We start from the raw sequence: 17,087 nt of genomic DNA on the forward strand, positions 1-17,087 counted from the left end.
GCACATTGGATCAATTATTCACTTTCTCCAAAAATGTAGCAAGTGGATGTGATTTAGAGGCCAAATATCAGTAAACTCAACAAGTGCATTGTTCACTAACTTTTGAGCAGGAAATAATACTTCCTTATAAATAGTCATAAAACTTGCAGTCATAAACCTGTTGTGTGCTGTTAGCTAATTCAAATCATTCTCTGTGAATAGTATTTTCAGATAATATTTTTGGTAAATTGCAGCTTTTACTCCTTTTGTGAGATGGTAGCCATCCCTTCCTCTCTCACTCACAAACAAGGCACGTAAACAAGTTCTTTAAGAAAGTGCAAGTCTTTGAAGTGATGTTATTGTCTTACACTATGTAAATTAATTTAAAAATTCATTTTTTCAATGAATTAACTAAAAATTAAAATAAAATCAAGGTTAAATTAGTACTCAAAGCTGTCTGCAACGCTGAAGACATAAGGCTTGCATTAACACTTCTGCTTTTGCCATTTTCCATTTAATTGTTTTTACAGTTTAGGCTGATAACAGTCACAGATTTTCAGTTCTTTAGCTTTGCCTAGAAAGCTTAATGCAAGCAGCAGACAGTTGAATGAAAGATGATGTCATGGTTCTGGCCCAATTTGGCCTGGTTCCGTGACTAATGGGACAGAGTGACCTGTGGATCCATGCCCCAGGAAAGGAGGAAGGGGAAGATAGGGAGGTGGACACAGAGGAGGAATGCAACAATGGCAACAAGCTAACGGAGAAAACTAATATACTAAATATGATATCGGAATTCAGGATAACATAATGCAGTATAATTGGAGTTAAAGCTAATAAACCAAATAAAATGAGAGTGCAAAAAATCAAAGGCCTCACTCTGATGCTGAAGGCAGGATGGCTAGGGAGCATGCACTGCAGAGATGAGCAGAAAGGAAAAGGGAAATCTCATGTCTACTAAACAGTTTTATTTTTCCCTCTGAATGGAAAACAGAAATGGAATAATGAAGTCTTTTGGGAGCTGTAGTTCTTTCTTTCTCTTCTGAGAACAGGTATGTGGAACTGTGGATAGTCCACAAAAATGGAGCATTAACTCCCAGTGCACTACCTGATATTATGGTGTGGAATACCAATAACAAAAATTGTAAAACCACAACAGAGGGAGAAAACATAGTACAGTAATTTTGCTCATTTTCTTCCACAGTTCAGAAAATAAATAAATCATGGCACTCTTTCTGGCAGTGTGGATCTAGACAGTGAACAAAATACCCCATAAATCACAAGTGTTGTCCATTCTTTCTTCAATCATCTCACCCATCTTCTTGCTTCTCACCTCTTCTGTGTCAAAGGCAGAGATGGAAATAAAGGTACAGTATAATAAGCCTTGGAGTGCTTTTCTGATTGTCCTGTGGTTCTTTAAAGCTCTTTATTTAATTTTATATACTGACATAGACAAAGGAAGAAGTTGAGTCGATAAGAAATCTCCTTTTGATTTTTAGGTATCGCTAGCAAAACTTTATTCTGAGGCTGAGCTGTACATGACCTACCTGAGGAGGCAGAAATATGTTTAAGAATGAAGAGCAAATTTATCTGTGGGATTTTATGGGTGATGTTTTACTTGTACCAAGTACTCTGAACACCTGATAGAGGGATTAATTACTAGGAAAATCTTTGAATGTGTGTTACTGCTGATACCATTACAAATGTTAAAAGCTTCCTTCCCTGTAGCCTTCTGGAAAGATGACACGCTGCTGAGGAGAAAACATGGAGAAATACGTTAAATAGATTCTGATAGCCAGAGGTGGAGGAAGCCATTTGGAGGATGAAGCATACCTGGGATACCTGTTGTTAGATAGCTGTAGTTAAATGGCTTCATGTCAGGTTCTTACAGTGTTTTCAGAAGATTGATGATGCTCCTGTGTATTCTCAAAGTTATTAAATAATAATTCTTAATTATTAGTGCAGTTGTGACCATGATAAAAAGAAGGTATTATTAAGATCCGATAAGAAAAAACAATCTTGTTAATACTCTGTGAATAACAGTCTCAAGTGATTTATCTCACTTTAACAGTGCAACAGCACACAGATCTGCAAGGTATACTCTCATTATTAAAGTCTTAGTGCAAATATTTAAACGTCTAATAATTGAAAGACTTGACATTTATTAGAATGTAGATTTGGGAAGGGCTTAATAATGCTTTTAATGTAACTTGACAGCACTAAAAATTGTACATTAATTCTATTATTGGAATGCCTTAAAGAAAAATTACAAAGCAATGAAACTTTCATTTGTACTTTCCTTCCACCTTCTTCCAAGTCTCAACTGAATTCTGTTGTGATTAGAATTCTTTTCTTAGAATAATGAGGCTGTACAGAGTCTTTAAAGAGTCTAAGGTTCAGCATTCATGGTATTTACATGCCTGTACAAAGCAGGAGTAACAAGACCAGGAGTTACATTTAAGAGCACAGATTCCATCTTTTCTGCTGCAATCAATGCATGTTGATTGGCATGTAAATTTGATGTTTTTGATAAAATACCAATTATTATTTTGAGAAGGAAAAATATATGATTTCATTGAACAAATTTATTGAGTTTAATATAAGAATCTGGGGCTGCCATTTTTAATATATTTTGTGCAAGCTCTGGAACTGAAGGATTTTAGGTTTTCTCTGTATCTTGGTGTTAAGTCATTACTTTCAGTGAGGTTGTTCAAGGCTTCCTAGTAGTGAATGCTGGATGTTCGTTTTATGGAACCGTAACAGTGAAATAAGCAAAAGCTTGAGGTGAATTAATAATATTCTGGGGGCTTAGGGAGGGGTCAGTGGTGTTTGAGGCAGTGGGAGGATTTTGAGATATGAATGCTTGGAGCTGTAAACCTTTGAGATTGAGACGTCTATGTAGTTAATAGTGGAGAGAAAATTTAGGAGTAATCAGTGCATCTTCTAATACATTCATGTTCACCTCCTTCAGACACAGAATAATACGAGCTTTTCTCAGACTTTGGAGCCACATAATTGTACAACAGCATTCATTATTTTCCAAGCTGATAGGAGGAGTTTGGAATGGAGGACTTGTACCATCATAGATGTTTTCTCTCTAGGTAGCAATAGGAGATTGGAGAAGGCCTGAAAAAAGAAACAGAAAGTTTCTGTAGCCCCTGGCATTGCATCTCCTTGCTTTCATATGCTTATGCCTATGCTGCTTGTGCATTGAACCAACCCTAATAATTCTTAGAAAAAACTTTTGAACACTGTAATACCTGAGGTACTTCAGTAGTTAGTTTCTTTTTAACTGTTACAGATCTTTACAGTTTAATGAATGATGACTGTTCATGTAGACTAGTTCTAGACAGTAAAAAACCACGTTAGGGTATTCATGCTGCTTTTTTCCATTTAACTTTAAAAATGGATTCTCTCAAGCTGCTTCTTTTTAAAAGAGTGCATATTGACAAATGACAGTCCTTTAACGCTTTCTGACAATTATAGTGATTTTTGCCAATTTGAGCTGCTAGAAATAATGACTGTCTGTTAAAATAAACAATTAATGAATGTCTCCAAATGACCTTTTAGCAACTACTGTCTTTTAGAGTCAACATTAGTTTCTCTATATCATTTTCAGCAATTTTCTGTGAAATCAACCATTTTCTTATAATTTTAAGTGTATAAAGGTAAGTAATGTAACTGACAATTTGTATATAGGTTAGTTTGAATAACATTGCTAGTGCTAATCTAGTCCTGCAACTTACTATGAGCACATAGGTTTACATCAACAGGTTTAACTAGGAGTACTAATATTTGTGAAAATGTTTCATGTAGAAAACTAAAAAGTATAAAGAGTTGTTCTTTTATTTTCATGTCAGCACAAATGCTTCTGAAATAACTCAATGGCAACATCAATTTATAAAGGAAACTGGGAGTGTATGTGAGCAGTAGTGGCTGTGCTGACCTCCATAAAAGTCTCACCTCATTCTTGATTTTATAAATTCTTTTAAAATACTTCAAGGCTCTTTTCACTGATTCATGTTAAAATAAAAAAGTGTAAGTCTCAAATCAGTGCCACTTCTCTGTAGGCACAAGAGAGAAAAAGAAATTCCTTCTAATCAACATCTGCAGTGTGCAAGCATTAGGGAGTGAACTACAGAGACTATTGGACTATATACGTCATGTAGTTCAAGAGCCTTTGGAACAACACACATTCCTAGAAAATAGAAAGAAAAATATGTTCAAGGGACAGAAGCTAGAATTCAGGAGTGAAATTTCTATCTCAGTAGCATACTTCCTGTAGGGTCCATTTAAGCTTCTTAATAACACAACTCCTTGTAATGTGTGTATTACTGTTTTTCTGTTCCATGTAATTTATGCTATACATATCAGGGAAGGTTCTGTTCACCACTGTTTGGAGATGACTGCAGTATTCCTTTGTCTGGTTATAAGGATGCAAAATTATGGATTGGTAAACCCATCAGCAGATTTTGAAAATGCAAGGGGAAGAAAATGAAGTAGGACAAAATCATATTTCTATGACTTTTACTTTGCCCTTTAATTAGTCTTGAAGCTTAGCGGATAGAAAAGGTTTTTAGCCCTTGAGGAACAAGCCAAACATGAAATATATTTACAAAAATGGCTCAGAGAATTTCCAATAAAATAAGAGAAAAATGGCTCAGGGAGCATACCTGCCTGCTATGTTTTTGGTTAGTACAGTAAAATACAAACTGTAGATTATCCTTTGAATGGGAAAAACTGTAGGTGAACAACACAGCTGCCTTCATTCATCAAACAATGGATAAAATATTCATCCTGGCTAAGTATTTGGATAGTGTTCTTTATTCCCAATTACCTATCTGTGGCTTCCAACTCAAAATGAAAATATTTGAAGGAAGACCATAAGCTTAGTTTTAGAAGAAAGCAAATATCTCATTTATTTAGAGAATTGTTCTCCTGAGGCTGATGAGAGAAGATGTATCTTGTTACATTGTATAATCAAAATTTCATATAAGTGCAAAATAATGGTCAGAGAATTAAAACTTAAACACAACAAATGCTAGCCTTGGGATACTGCAAAATAGGGTGTTCTACAGGAAAATATTATGTTATGAATTTGAAATTACATTTCATTTCTACAGTATTATGCTATAAATTATTTTCATTAACCTGTATTTTTTTAATTATAAACCAATGGTTCTTGCTAAATATTTTTAGCTATAAATTCATGAGTCTCTTCACGTATTTAATTGAAACTATTTATATGCCAAAAGTTAAACCTGTATGTTAATTCTTTTAAAGTAGAACTACAGTTGTTAACTTGTAATATATTGCAATACTATTCTAGGTTTGTTTTTTTCATGACATAATACATGTTGTTTAATCTGTGAAACAAATACAGAATGTGTGATCTGAAGTACAGTGCAAATAGGTTAAGCCAAGTCCTCCTGTGGCGTGAAGGACACCTCGTGCTTCAACACTAATAAAGTGAACATGTATCTTGGAAGGTTTCTACAAATTTAACTCTGGTTCATATTATAGAATTAGACCTGGAAAGTTCAGATGAAATTTTTTAAAATTGCTTTCCACACAGAAGCATTAGCACAAGCAGTGGCATTTCTTTGTTCAGCTGAAAAGGACTGAAACTGTTCTGGGATTTCATCATACCTTCTGGAAATGAAGTGTATTCTCTGAAGTCTGATAAAAGTTGAGGCCGTATTCAGTTATTCAGTGATGAATTTTAAGTTAGTCTTAGTTTTGAGCTAATTTAAATTAAGAAACTGAGAATCTTGCATATCCTTTCAATTATATGAAAAGAAAAAAATCAGTATAAAATGGCTTTTATTGTTATGATACACACTATAAGAAAGCATCCTGCAAATAAATTATCTGCCTGTTACTTTGAGTCTGAGGTGATCTTTGATACATTTGCATAATATAGCAGAGCACCATGCAGCTATGTACTTTTAACTATCATGTGATTGTTTTAGTATTAAAATGTGGTTACTTGAAATAAAATATTACGTGAGTTTTAGTTGTAAACTTATTCTTGATATTGTTTGTTGAGGTCTAAATAATACAATCTGTATCTTAGTGTACATTGGCTTTTGACACTTCAAAGACAATTTAGAGTAGAATGGATATTGAGAATGCTAAACGTTGTTCAGAAAAGGCCGTAAAATCATCAAGCTGTCACAATTGTTTTGTTTCTTTCTTTTTAGTTAAAAGCTGTCCAAATAGGTGAATCACTTAAAGTAACGCATGCATAATACCTCAAAAACCTGAACATTAACTGTTGAATATTATGCAAGTAAGAATTCAAAGTCATAATTTTCTGAAGATTGGGATAAAATCACAGCTGAATACTAGTGTCTTGTGCGTGTGTTTGTTTTTTAAGTTAACCTCAAAAATATTTCTCTAGATAACACTTTCCTTTTTCTGCCTTGGTATTTAAGTGCAGACCTCCTCAAATGCTGAAACAGTGGAATTCCTGCACAATAAAGTGATGACGCTTATTTTCACTTCAGTGTTCTTTTTATTATCGAAATACAAAAAAGTGCAGTTGTATTTGCGTGGTCCAATTACTTGTTATCTACGTGAGTGACTTTAATATAAGAGCATGGTGAAGTTTGTGTTCAGTTTGTGCAAACAAAATTAAAGCAGATGAGAAATATTGTTTATTACTAAGATATTTTAAATACAGAAAGTAAAATGGTATGCTATACTGGCTTCTTGGCAAATTACTACAATGGACAGATGGTTTTTCATTATCTGTTATACAAAAATACAAGGATTGCAACAATATACTTTGTACTGATACTTATTCATCTGTGTGAGAGTAATTTTCAGGCTGCTTGTCCAGAAAACATTCTAAATCTTCCTTTGCATCTGCAAAACATCTGCTTAAGCTAGGATTGTCAGTGTCAGGTGTTTTATTTGCTAGTAAGCCACAGGCTGTCTTAAAATCTTTCCGAAGCCAAATAAATGAGTATAGTATAAAATTTCGTGGTTATCATCCAACGTTTACAGTCTAGATGTGTTCCTCACTTTGGATGATTTGTAAAATCTTACTCAATACTCATTTTACTTCTGGTAGCATATGGTCTTAAAAATTAGCACAGGAAAAAAACAATTTCTCTTTCTAATAGTTTGCAAATGATGGGAAAAAAATATGCATTCAGCTTAGATATTTATTTAAACAATGCCTGATAGCAAGATAAATTGTACACAGTAAAAGGCCTTGTTATAAACATCTTTGTAGGATGCATGCCTCAGTTTATTACTCTAAGGAGGGAGGAGTGAATTTCACATCTATGTTTACGTTTTTTAAAGCTACAAATGATAGTCTCTATTTGAAAGTCTCAGTATGGAAGTCACAATAGATAACTAGACATGTTTTTCAGTTCCTCTAGTCATCTTATAAGCAACAAACTGGTAAATTTATTTAGAATTGAGAAATGCATTAGAATTGACAGAATCATTCACATCTTTTTTTTTAATCAGTTCCTGTTGCCATTAAGTGGAAGTGGCTTGATAGAATGAACATTAAAGAAGAATGGAGTTTTTCAAGCACACAGGTAGCAGTTCAGTATCTAAGTTTTGTTGGCTTTGGATAGAAGTGGAATGGATACAGACATCGTGCGTTTTGAAAATAAAATGTCAAGGATAACATTTGCTAACACATTTACTAAAGGGTACGGAAAACTGTTGATAGATCTGAAGATGAAGGTAGTTTGACTGACACCCTTGCTTTCCTGTATAATTCTAACTTTGTGACTGAAAAATGCTATAAACCATTTTCTTTTATTTTACTATTTGAAATTAAACATAAACATCTTTCTTCACAAAAATGGAGATGCTATTATTACTAATCTGGAGTTCTGATACATAATACCCAAACATACATATTCAGCCTGCAAATTTACATTTGTCACACGGACTTGAGCATGGAAACTTTATTCTTTATGCTTTTCTGTATACTGAGCTTCACTGATATGTAACATTTAATATCACAAAGAAGTGGCATGAGATTTCTCAATCAGTATTTCGAAGTTGCAAGTTTGAGACTGGAAATCTCATAATAACTATGGTGTAATTAGAAATTAAGATGAAGTAATTTTATTTATGCATGCAAATTAAAGAATATGATAGTGACACAAACTGGTCATACTGGAGCAACCAGCTACAAAGGGTAATTAATTATTCTACCTAACAGCTGTTTTGCTTGAGGTGTGGATGATATGAGTAGAATTGAGACCATGATATGATACTTGTCTCTTTGTACCCACATCTTATCTTTATAATTAGAGAAGGCTTATTCAGCTTCTTAGAATTTTGTTTCATGACGTGTTCTGGTATTTGATAGTGAAACAGCTCTTAGTCCATAGCAACGTCTCTGCTTTATTCAGAATATTCTGGTAGCATGTGCTGAAATGTAAGCCAGTTGTTTCCCTGTGTTACAATGTAGTCTTGAGTGAGGTGATCATATCTTTCATGAGATCACTACGTTTTCTGGAAAGAGAAGAGACATGTACATACGCATGCAACAGTAAGAATGCTGGAAGAAATTCTGTGCTAAAAATTTTGACCACTGCTCATCGTATGGTATGGTATATGCCTTTGGTTCATTTGGGTCAGCTGTCCTGGCTGTGTCCACACGCAGCTACTTGTGCACCCCATCCTTCTTGCTGGGAGGTCTGACTGAGAAGGTTTTTGGCTCTGTGTGAGCACTGCTCTGCAACAAGTTGCTAATTATCACTACTAATTTCATCAAGAATCCAAACACAATGCAAAACACAACACCATATTAGCTACAATGAAGGAAATTAGTTCTGTCCTAGCTAAAACCATGTTACATGTGTATTCTAGACATGAGAAAATTTCATTGCCTTTATTTTAGTTAAGTATTCTGAAAGTGCGGTTTTTATTTCTCCCTAGGAACTTTACAGGATTTTTCTCTTCTGCTCTCTTTCAAACCTAAGGTAAGCACAAATGTATTTCCTGACATATATTACTAAGACATACGCAATTACCCTGCCTATCTTTGGAACTCCTTAGTTTGCATAATGATTGGTTTCAACTCTAATGTGAAGAAGTATACTAAAATAACTGGCTTAGTCAATGATTCTATGAGATGGCTAGTGATCTTCAGCTGTGTATGCAAGAGCATAAATACAAAAGTTTTGTTTCTAGATCTGTATTTTGAGATTGCATCTTGAGCGAAATCTTGTGTACACCTTCAGAGATGCTCTGTGTTTTTCATTTACTCTGGTCTTAAAAAGTCTACTTAAAAAGTCTAGTTCAAAAATGCGATTCTTAGATTCCTTTTTGTCCTGGTTTCAGTTTTTGCTAATTATGTTTCATAAGTGCATATATTGATAATGTTTAGTGCTATGACTGCCACAACTGATGAAGTCTCCCTTCTTGAATGCCCTTCACCTATTCTTCATTTTCATACAAATTTGGATTTTCATTTGGGAGTGCAAAAGGAATTGCCTTCCCTTTTTCGGTTGTAGAAATTGCGAACGTTTGATAAAATGATGCAATCATAATAGTTGCTCTTAAATAAGCTGCCTTTGAAGATTCTGGAATCTTTGTACAGATAGCTTCATTAAATGTCAATAATAGCGCTAGGTATAATTGGATGATTTGAAAGGAATTTATATCTTTCCCATTTCATAATTTGGCTGTGATACTTGTGATTGTAAAGTAAGAAAAAAGAACATATTAAGAAGTAAATGGTACAAGAAACCAGCTCTTAGTTTGTTTCTTCTCTACTTTTCAATTTGTAAATCCGTAATATTTCAGTCTAAAATGAGTAGGCAAAATGATGGAAAGTCATTTAATAAAAAACCATTCAGTCTGCTGAAAGTTTAGGTTTCATAACTTTAGATACTATTTTCAAAATTGTAAATGATGACATAAAATAATCAGACTAGACTTTTTTTTTTTAATTTTTTAGAAAGCTTTACCTAATTTCACCTACATGGTATATTTCCTTAGATTTTTCTGATTATGAAAAAAAATGGTGACTATTCTGATCTGAATTGTTTTATGTTTTTTGTTTTTATCTTTGACTGAAATGATCTTTTCGATCTCCCTTGATTCAACATGAACTTTTAACTTCAATATGAACTTCTGAGCTAAGGATTTAATTACCTACACCCCCCCTTTACAAATAAAGTTGTCTTTCTCAACTTAATTTGATCAAAGATCAGCTTGTAAGCATACTCCTCATTTTCTAAAAAAGCAAGCTTTTTTTTCAAAGTATATTATTTTTTGTCTGGATTTCAAATAGAAGACATAGAGTAGATGAATAAATGAGTGTTCTACTGTATTAGCAAAATTAAAACAAGCATTAGGCTTTTCTCTAATATTATATCCTGTGAAAATAAATCTGTAGTTTTATAAACCAAATTATACTAATTTATAGTAATTGAAGTAATTTAAGGTGTTATGTAGAGACTGTACCTTTAGTTGAATTAATTCTTTGAAAAATAAGTATTAAAAAGGACAGAAATAAATACTTAAAACGCTATTTGCAAAAATACATCTTTAGTATTATATTTGCTCATTCAGATAACTATAGCAAAACCAAGCATATTGACTTTAAATATTTAATCAGAATTTTTACAGAGAAGATTTTACTTAAAAGCTATTCAAGTAGATACATTTTTTTTCCTGTCGATACTGAAAAATTTTGTCAACATACCGTAATATTAAATCCAGTACTAATTTGATGCTTAACAAGGCAGGTTAAGAATTACTGGTGAGATGAATACACTAGCTTTCATAATACTTTTTAGTCAGTGGTAAATCTGTATTGTTTTTAAACTTCAGTTTCATCAAGTGGATTTCTAATATTTGTTGAATCTGCAGTTTGAATGGCAACTTGTAACACTTGGTACAAATAGCCAATTGAAGAGTTTAATAAAAAAAAACAAAAACAACATGCTCTAATGGGAGCACCTCAGTGTGTCTGCAACCTTCTTTTTTGCAATGTCACCTTTTAGCTTAAAAATAAAAATATGGTTCTCCAAGTTTTATAAGTAACAAAAGAGTTTTGTGAGTTTTTTTCCAAAGTGACGTATATAACTTGGTATCACAATATGCCTCCAGCTTTAATATGCCTACGTTTACTCAAAACTCTCTTTACTGGATGTTTGCATCTGTTGTCCTTATCCTAGTTGTGTTTGGAGTGTGCCAGTTGAAAATATTTAGATCTACATTATATGGAATTCTACTAACCTCTCAAAAAGCTCTTCATATATATAGCAGAGATCTTTCCTTAACAGAATGTGTCGCTTTGAAAAGGTGTGGTCTGGACTTCCAGATAAGAAAGAAAATATATTGTTGATTTAAGAAGCCAAAACAAATAGTTCTATGGTTTTAAGTAATTTAATAAGTATTAAACATATTTTTTTTTCTGCTGAGTAATAATGAGTGGTGTTTTAGATTTATACATAGCTGCTTTGTAGAACTGTCCACAATATGTGTTCCAATCCAGAATTGTAGAGGATGACAATAGTGCTCAAACTTCTGTAGCTCTAAATGGATTTTGTTTGCCCTTGAATCCACTTTTCCAAATAGCCCTACAGAAAGTTTGGTGCATTTTGTCTAGAGTTAAAAATATTATAAGTTACTTTGTTCATTTTTGCCCTTAGTTTAAATGACTGTTTTTGAAGGGCAGTACGTTGGGTTATGCAAGCTATCTGTATGTGTCATGACTCTACTCATGTATTAAAAAAAAAATACTATCTTGTATATTAGGTAAAACAAAAATATCTGAATTAGGCGTTAGATATTATAGTACTGCTGTATGTCTTCCCAAGAGCATTTTCCCTAGAAACTGCATGGCTTGCATTTCTCTCCCACTAAGGTTTCGTTAGCCTAATTCAGCAAGATAGTTGAGCAAATTAGTAACTGTGAGAAGGACAGGAAGGTCAATGAGTCTACTTAAATGAGATAGATGGTTAAGTACCATCCTGATTCGGAGTATTTTTTCTGATTGTGTGACATGTGCTACTACATTAGTAACTGAAGATGTATTGCCAGAAAAGCAAAGAGTTTCATCCTATCTGGACCACATATTTTGTGTGTTGAAAGGAGAAACTGTAATTTCTTGTATTGAGAATGACTCTTTGTAGTGAAAATCCTGACACTGAAAAGGTTTTGGCCCAGCTGCTAATTTAGCAAGACGCTATGAAAAGACTCATTCTGCTTTAGTTGCACAACCTCAATGACACTGTAGTAGACATGAAATGCTTGTGCAAGGAAAGGCTATTAACTATAGAGTATAAAAAACAAGTTCAGAAGAAAATCAAAGCTTATCATTTGCCATCTTGCAATGGTGTATTCTTTTCTTAAATACACAACAGTGTATTTAAAAGAATTGTCACAAATTTGTTGATCTTCACAATGCCCCATTCTTTTTATGATTATCACTGAAAGTTTACTGTTGGTGGTTTAATTTTAATGATCATGGCATTTTATCTGCTTATGGAGAAACAACTACGTTTATTTACTCTGCATTAATTAATTCTACATATACATAGAACTGAGTACTGGAAATTGTGGAAATAAAACTTGAAAATAGACATTAAGGTTACATAAGAGAAAAATTTATAATTGAAGTATAAGACCTTTGCTTACATCAGTAGCTTTTTTCTAATGTTAATTTAGTGAAAAAAGAGTTTGTGGGAGAAAGTAGTAGAAAAGATACAAGTAGAGCATTTTACATTCTTGAAAAACATAGATGTTAAAGGCTAAGTCTGAAAAATGTTCAGATTAGTTCTAACGTAGGAAATGTGTAGAAAATAATCATGTCTGTTGATTTTCATATCTTCTTCCAAATCTTTTAAGGCTTAATAAAGTTTGAATATCCCATCAACATATAAGCTCATTTCATGTAACAAATGCATTAAAATGCATGTAGAAGTTTTTTCAACAGATGAGGAATGAGTCCTTAAGGAGGCTGTATTTGTGTTATTTTGTTGTTGATGTTTGATTGTTTCTTTAATTGTGGATTGATTTTTTTGTTGTTGTTGTTTTGAGTTTGTTCTTTTTTTCTTTTTAATTGGCATTCATTCTGTTTATTTGTGTATACCTTAATTTTGGTAGGTTCCTGGTATTACAGATAGTGTAAAACTAGGATTAAATCACCTGTGAAAGATAAAAAAAAAAAAAAAAAAGAATATTTTATAATTTGAGAAAGAATCATTTCTATAAGGAAAAATTAACCTTAGCTGTAACAGCAAATTGCCATGTTGAATGTCACTAGAAACTAGGATTTTCAGTCTTCAACTGAAGCAGTGTTTATAGGATGCATGTAAAGAACTAAAGCCTTAGTGCTTCATAACATATTGCATGAAACAGAATCCATTTCAGTTAAAAAATTACCATAATAAAATGCAAGAATTCTAAAACTATAATAAAGTTAATACATAAAAAGTTATTTAGTCAAAACAAGAAATAGGGAAATATGAGACAAATTTTACCCTGAAGCAGCTTTCCGGCTGTACACCTCTACTGTCCAGCTGTTTGTCCTAGAAAGAGAAGTGTGTGATTCTATTTATAATTTTTTTTTTACACTACTTTATAACTAGTTGTTTTGGTACTGTGGCTAGGTATTTTAGAGAAAGTACTTTTTAAAGTTTTATAACTGAAAAATATGGGAATTCCTTGGATAACAGTATTAAATTAAGTGTAACTCAGGACATTGCATGAAATGTGTCTTCAGGGTTATGATATTTCCTTAACAACGTGGTCCTTTCCTTTGAAAACAAACATTGCTCCAAAATAGAAAAAACAACAAAACTTTGGGTAGAACTCAACATTGTTCCTAATAGTTCCAGACATATTGTGCCTAAATACTGTTTCAGGATAAAACACACAACTCAAATTCTACTTGACAGCATTCATGGTAGAGGAATAGAACTCCTTTATTTTTCTTGGTGAGACTTTCATGTGGCCAGGTATTGTGTGTTCACTGGAGAAACCTGTTTATAGTCTGCTTTTACCCTTCCAGTGTTAAGGAGAGAGAAAAGCTAGGAAAGAGGAGCTTTGTCTCTTCCCTTGGGCAGTATGTTGTATGCTGCAAATGTGTTTGGTATAAGGTGTTAATTAAAGATCCAACAGAACTGATGAAAAGTATTTTCTCTTCTTCCGTATCCAAGAGAATAATTTTCCCCTGTGCTTAGTGAGTCTGTATCTGCATTGCCCTTTGGCAGTCACTTAAATCCTTAGCTGACTGAAATGTCCTCATTTGCTTTACTTTTCTCAGTCTATAGATAATATTCTTATTTTTCTGAAATTTTAATACCACACCAAGAAATGTTTTGCTGAAGGAAAAGGAATCACAAAGCGTTGTTTCACTTGGGTAATGGGAGCTGAACAGGTCATTTTCTTCATGAATTCTTCTTATGTTTTTCCATAAGATAATAGTTTTAATTTATTTACAAGGATGTTATCCCTGTAGAAATAGCTGATAACAGATACAGAGGCGTTCAAATCTTCAATTTTGTGCAGTTAATTGATGAGAAATAATTGTAGTTAAGGCAATTAATAATAGAAATAATTGTAATTAAGATTTCTTAGATGTCTTTCTAAGAGTTGCACAGTTTCTTAGCGTTTGTACTGCTATGTACCTATCCTTGCTTCCATGTATAATGTGTTGTGACATATTGAATGCTATATATTTCTGATGATTTTTCTTTAGGAATTTGACTGAACACAGTAACTGTAACACTTGTGCATGTGAAATCAAATTTATAAAATTAAAACATGTAATTAGGATGTAGTATCTTTCACATAAATTCTGGGTAATGTTAGTGTGACATAAATTTTACTTCTGCTCTTTCTAAGTTATGAGTTGTGTTGCTAAAGAGTATTAAAAAATCTTTGATCCTTGCAGTTGGATCTTTGGGGACAACAAATAGCAGGGGATTAAAGAAAAGAGTGTACAGCAATAATTTGTTAGGAAAATCTATAACAAAAGGATTAAGTAACTGTCCCTAATGAGAAAGAAGCATCTGAATGTATCTTTTTGACTGAAAGACAGAAAAAAATTTAATGTAGTTTTAGTCATTGGGACTTGCAGGGTCAGCTGAGTACTGGAGTTTAAAATAAAATATAGTGTCACTGGAAATGCTATTGCATAGGTTCTATTCTTTGTCCCATTACTGTTTGCTTAATAAATTGCAAGAGAATTTGGATGTGATAATCTCTGTCTCAAGCTAAATGCAGTGTAGAAAACTAAACTTCTGATTTCCTGAAGTGTTTGAGCTTTTCTCTAAGTCTGTTTACAATCCTCTGTCGCCTGCAGGAAGAGATTTCTTAAAACTCTCAGAAAGACAACGTAGTAAAAAAAAAACAAACAAAAAAACACCAACAGTATACTGAAAAATGGTAAAACCTTCTAAGTGGGAAGAATGACTGTGAATAGGCAGTGAGGCAGGAACTAGCACATCAAAGAATTTACACTAGTTTAAAATGTTTGCTGTTTTGATGTGTTGATAATACAGCATGAAACTGAGTTATGTTTCAGTTGACAAAGCATATGGCTGCACTGTCAGATGGAAACATCATCAGGGGACTTAGTGAGGCATTATCCAGTGATCTTCAGATGATCTCTTGCTCTAAATAATTTTTCTTAGTTTATGTTGATAAGTACTTCGTATTTTAAAGAGTATCCTGATTATTTACTACCAACTAACATTAACTTTGAAGTCATTTGAGGCATAGCAGAGGTAATTATACTATTGGGCCAAGAGAATGCAACACACTAAACATTTATCCAAATATATTTTTTCTTGATCCATCTTTATGCATTGCTCTTGTAGCTAGAATGCAAATGACTCTTCTGCTTGCTTTTAATACCTACCACATTCTAAATTTATTATTGCCAGTGAATGCAGGTCTTAGTCTGAATTAATTTTGTAATTCCGACTTTTTCTTAAAGATAGTGTTGTTACTGCTGTACAGGGAAAGTTACTGTGGCAACCATCAAGTTTCTGAATTAACATTCTTAGTCTGAGTCCACATGCGTAATACCAGTTACAATGATTAAACATTGGTGGTAAATGCACTTGTGAAGAAAGCTCTAAGAGCCTGATTCCATCTGCTTTCCCAATTTAATTAAGAAATATTTTTTTCCATGTAATCTGTGTGCATCAAAGAAATTGAGGTTTTAAGTTAAAAAACAAACAAACAAAAAAACCAACATACAATATACAGAAGAAAAATTGTTATAGAAATTTTTAGCAGCTAAATCTATTACAAGCAGTATGCAGTCTTGAATGTGTCACAGTGCTCGTTTATCCATCATTGTCTTTCCAAGTTTGTATTACTACTGTCTGCTTGGACTGTGACTACTTCTGTGTTAAATCATACTTGGGTATTACTGAAATCTTCAAGGAGGCGTTCCCTGGCTAGGATGTTCTGTGAGCATCTACACTGCAGGTCATCAGAATGTCTCTAGACCACCAAAGGTGGTAAGCATTAATTTCATTATATGCTGTAAAAGATGTCCTTGAACCCCTACTCCACAGATCCTTGCTCTGGTTGAGATGTTTTTTGTGAACTCCAATTTATGATTGAATTTGATTTCTTCAGGCAGGATAGTTAAAAGACAGTGCAGATAGGGCACAAATAATTATCTTAGCAATTATCTTGCTAGAGAAACTTTGCTGTCTGCACCCGCTCTGAAAGAAGTCATCTTTTATACAATCTTGGACAAAGGCAAGGCCTTCGTGATGGTAGATATAAGGCAGTGATTTTTTTAGTCAGCTAAGTCATATGAAAGTCAAATTATTTGTCAAGAAGGTAACACTTTTTTTGTGTTCTTTTCAGAAACTGCCATCTGTTAGGCCACGAAGCACAAGCAATATCAGAAGAAAATTCCAAAGTAGCCATGCTCTGAGAGTATTTTGTCCTGAACTGAGTAACACTCAAGTAAGAAAATAACCTTTCATGTCAGTTTGTCCTTCTAAATTAAGAAATAACCCTGCTTCCCCCATATAATTTTGAGCAGACCTGAATAGAAATAATACAAGGTAGCCCATGTTTTAAGGGAAGGTCCTTAGATGAAGAAGTACAGAAAACACTGCAAAGACCTTGAGATGTCTGATTTC

General features: G+C 33.3%; 1 protein-coding gene across 8 annotated transcripts in view; it reads left to right on the top strand.

Moving 5' to 3' along the window:
* Nucleotides 1-17,087, top strand: part of LOC104910714 (uncharacterized) — a 288,940-nt gene that overhangs the window by 45,721 nt on the left and 226,132 nt on the right. For all 8 annotated transcript variants that reach the window (XM_085222846.1, XM_085222850.1, XM_085222849.1 and 5 more), the window contains exons 2-3: nucleotides 8,896-8,939; nucleotides 16,807-16,908. The gene's annotated coding sequence lies outside the window, so the exon portion shown is untranslated. The remainder of the gene's footprint in view (nucleotides 1-8,895; nucleotides 8,940-16,806; nucleotides 16,909-17,087) is intronic.

This window comes from Meleagris gallopavo, chromosome 4 (genome assembly GCF_905368555.1).
Source record: "Meleagris gallopavo chromosome 4, MGAL_WU_HG_1.1, whole genome shotgun sequence".
NCBI classification, from domain to species: Eukaryota; Metazoa; Chordata; class Aves; order Galliformes; family Phasianidae; genus Meleagris; species Meleagris gallopavo.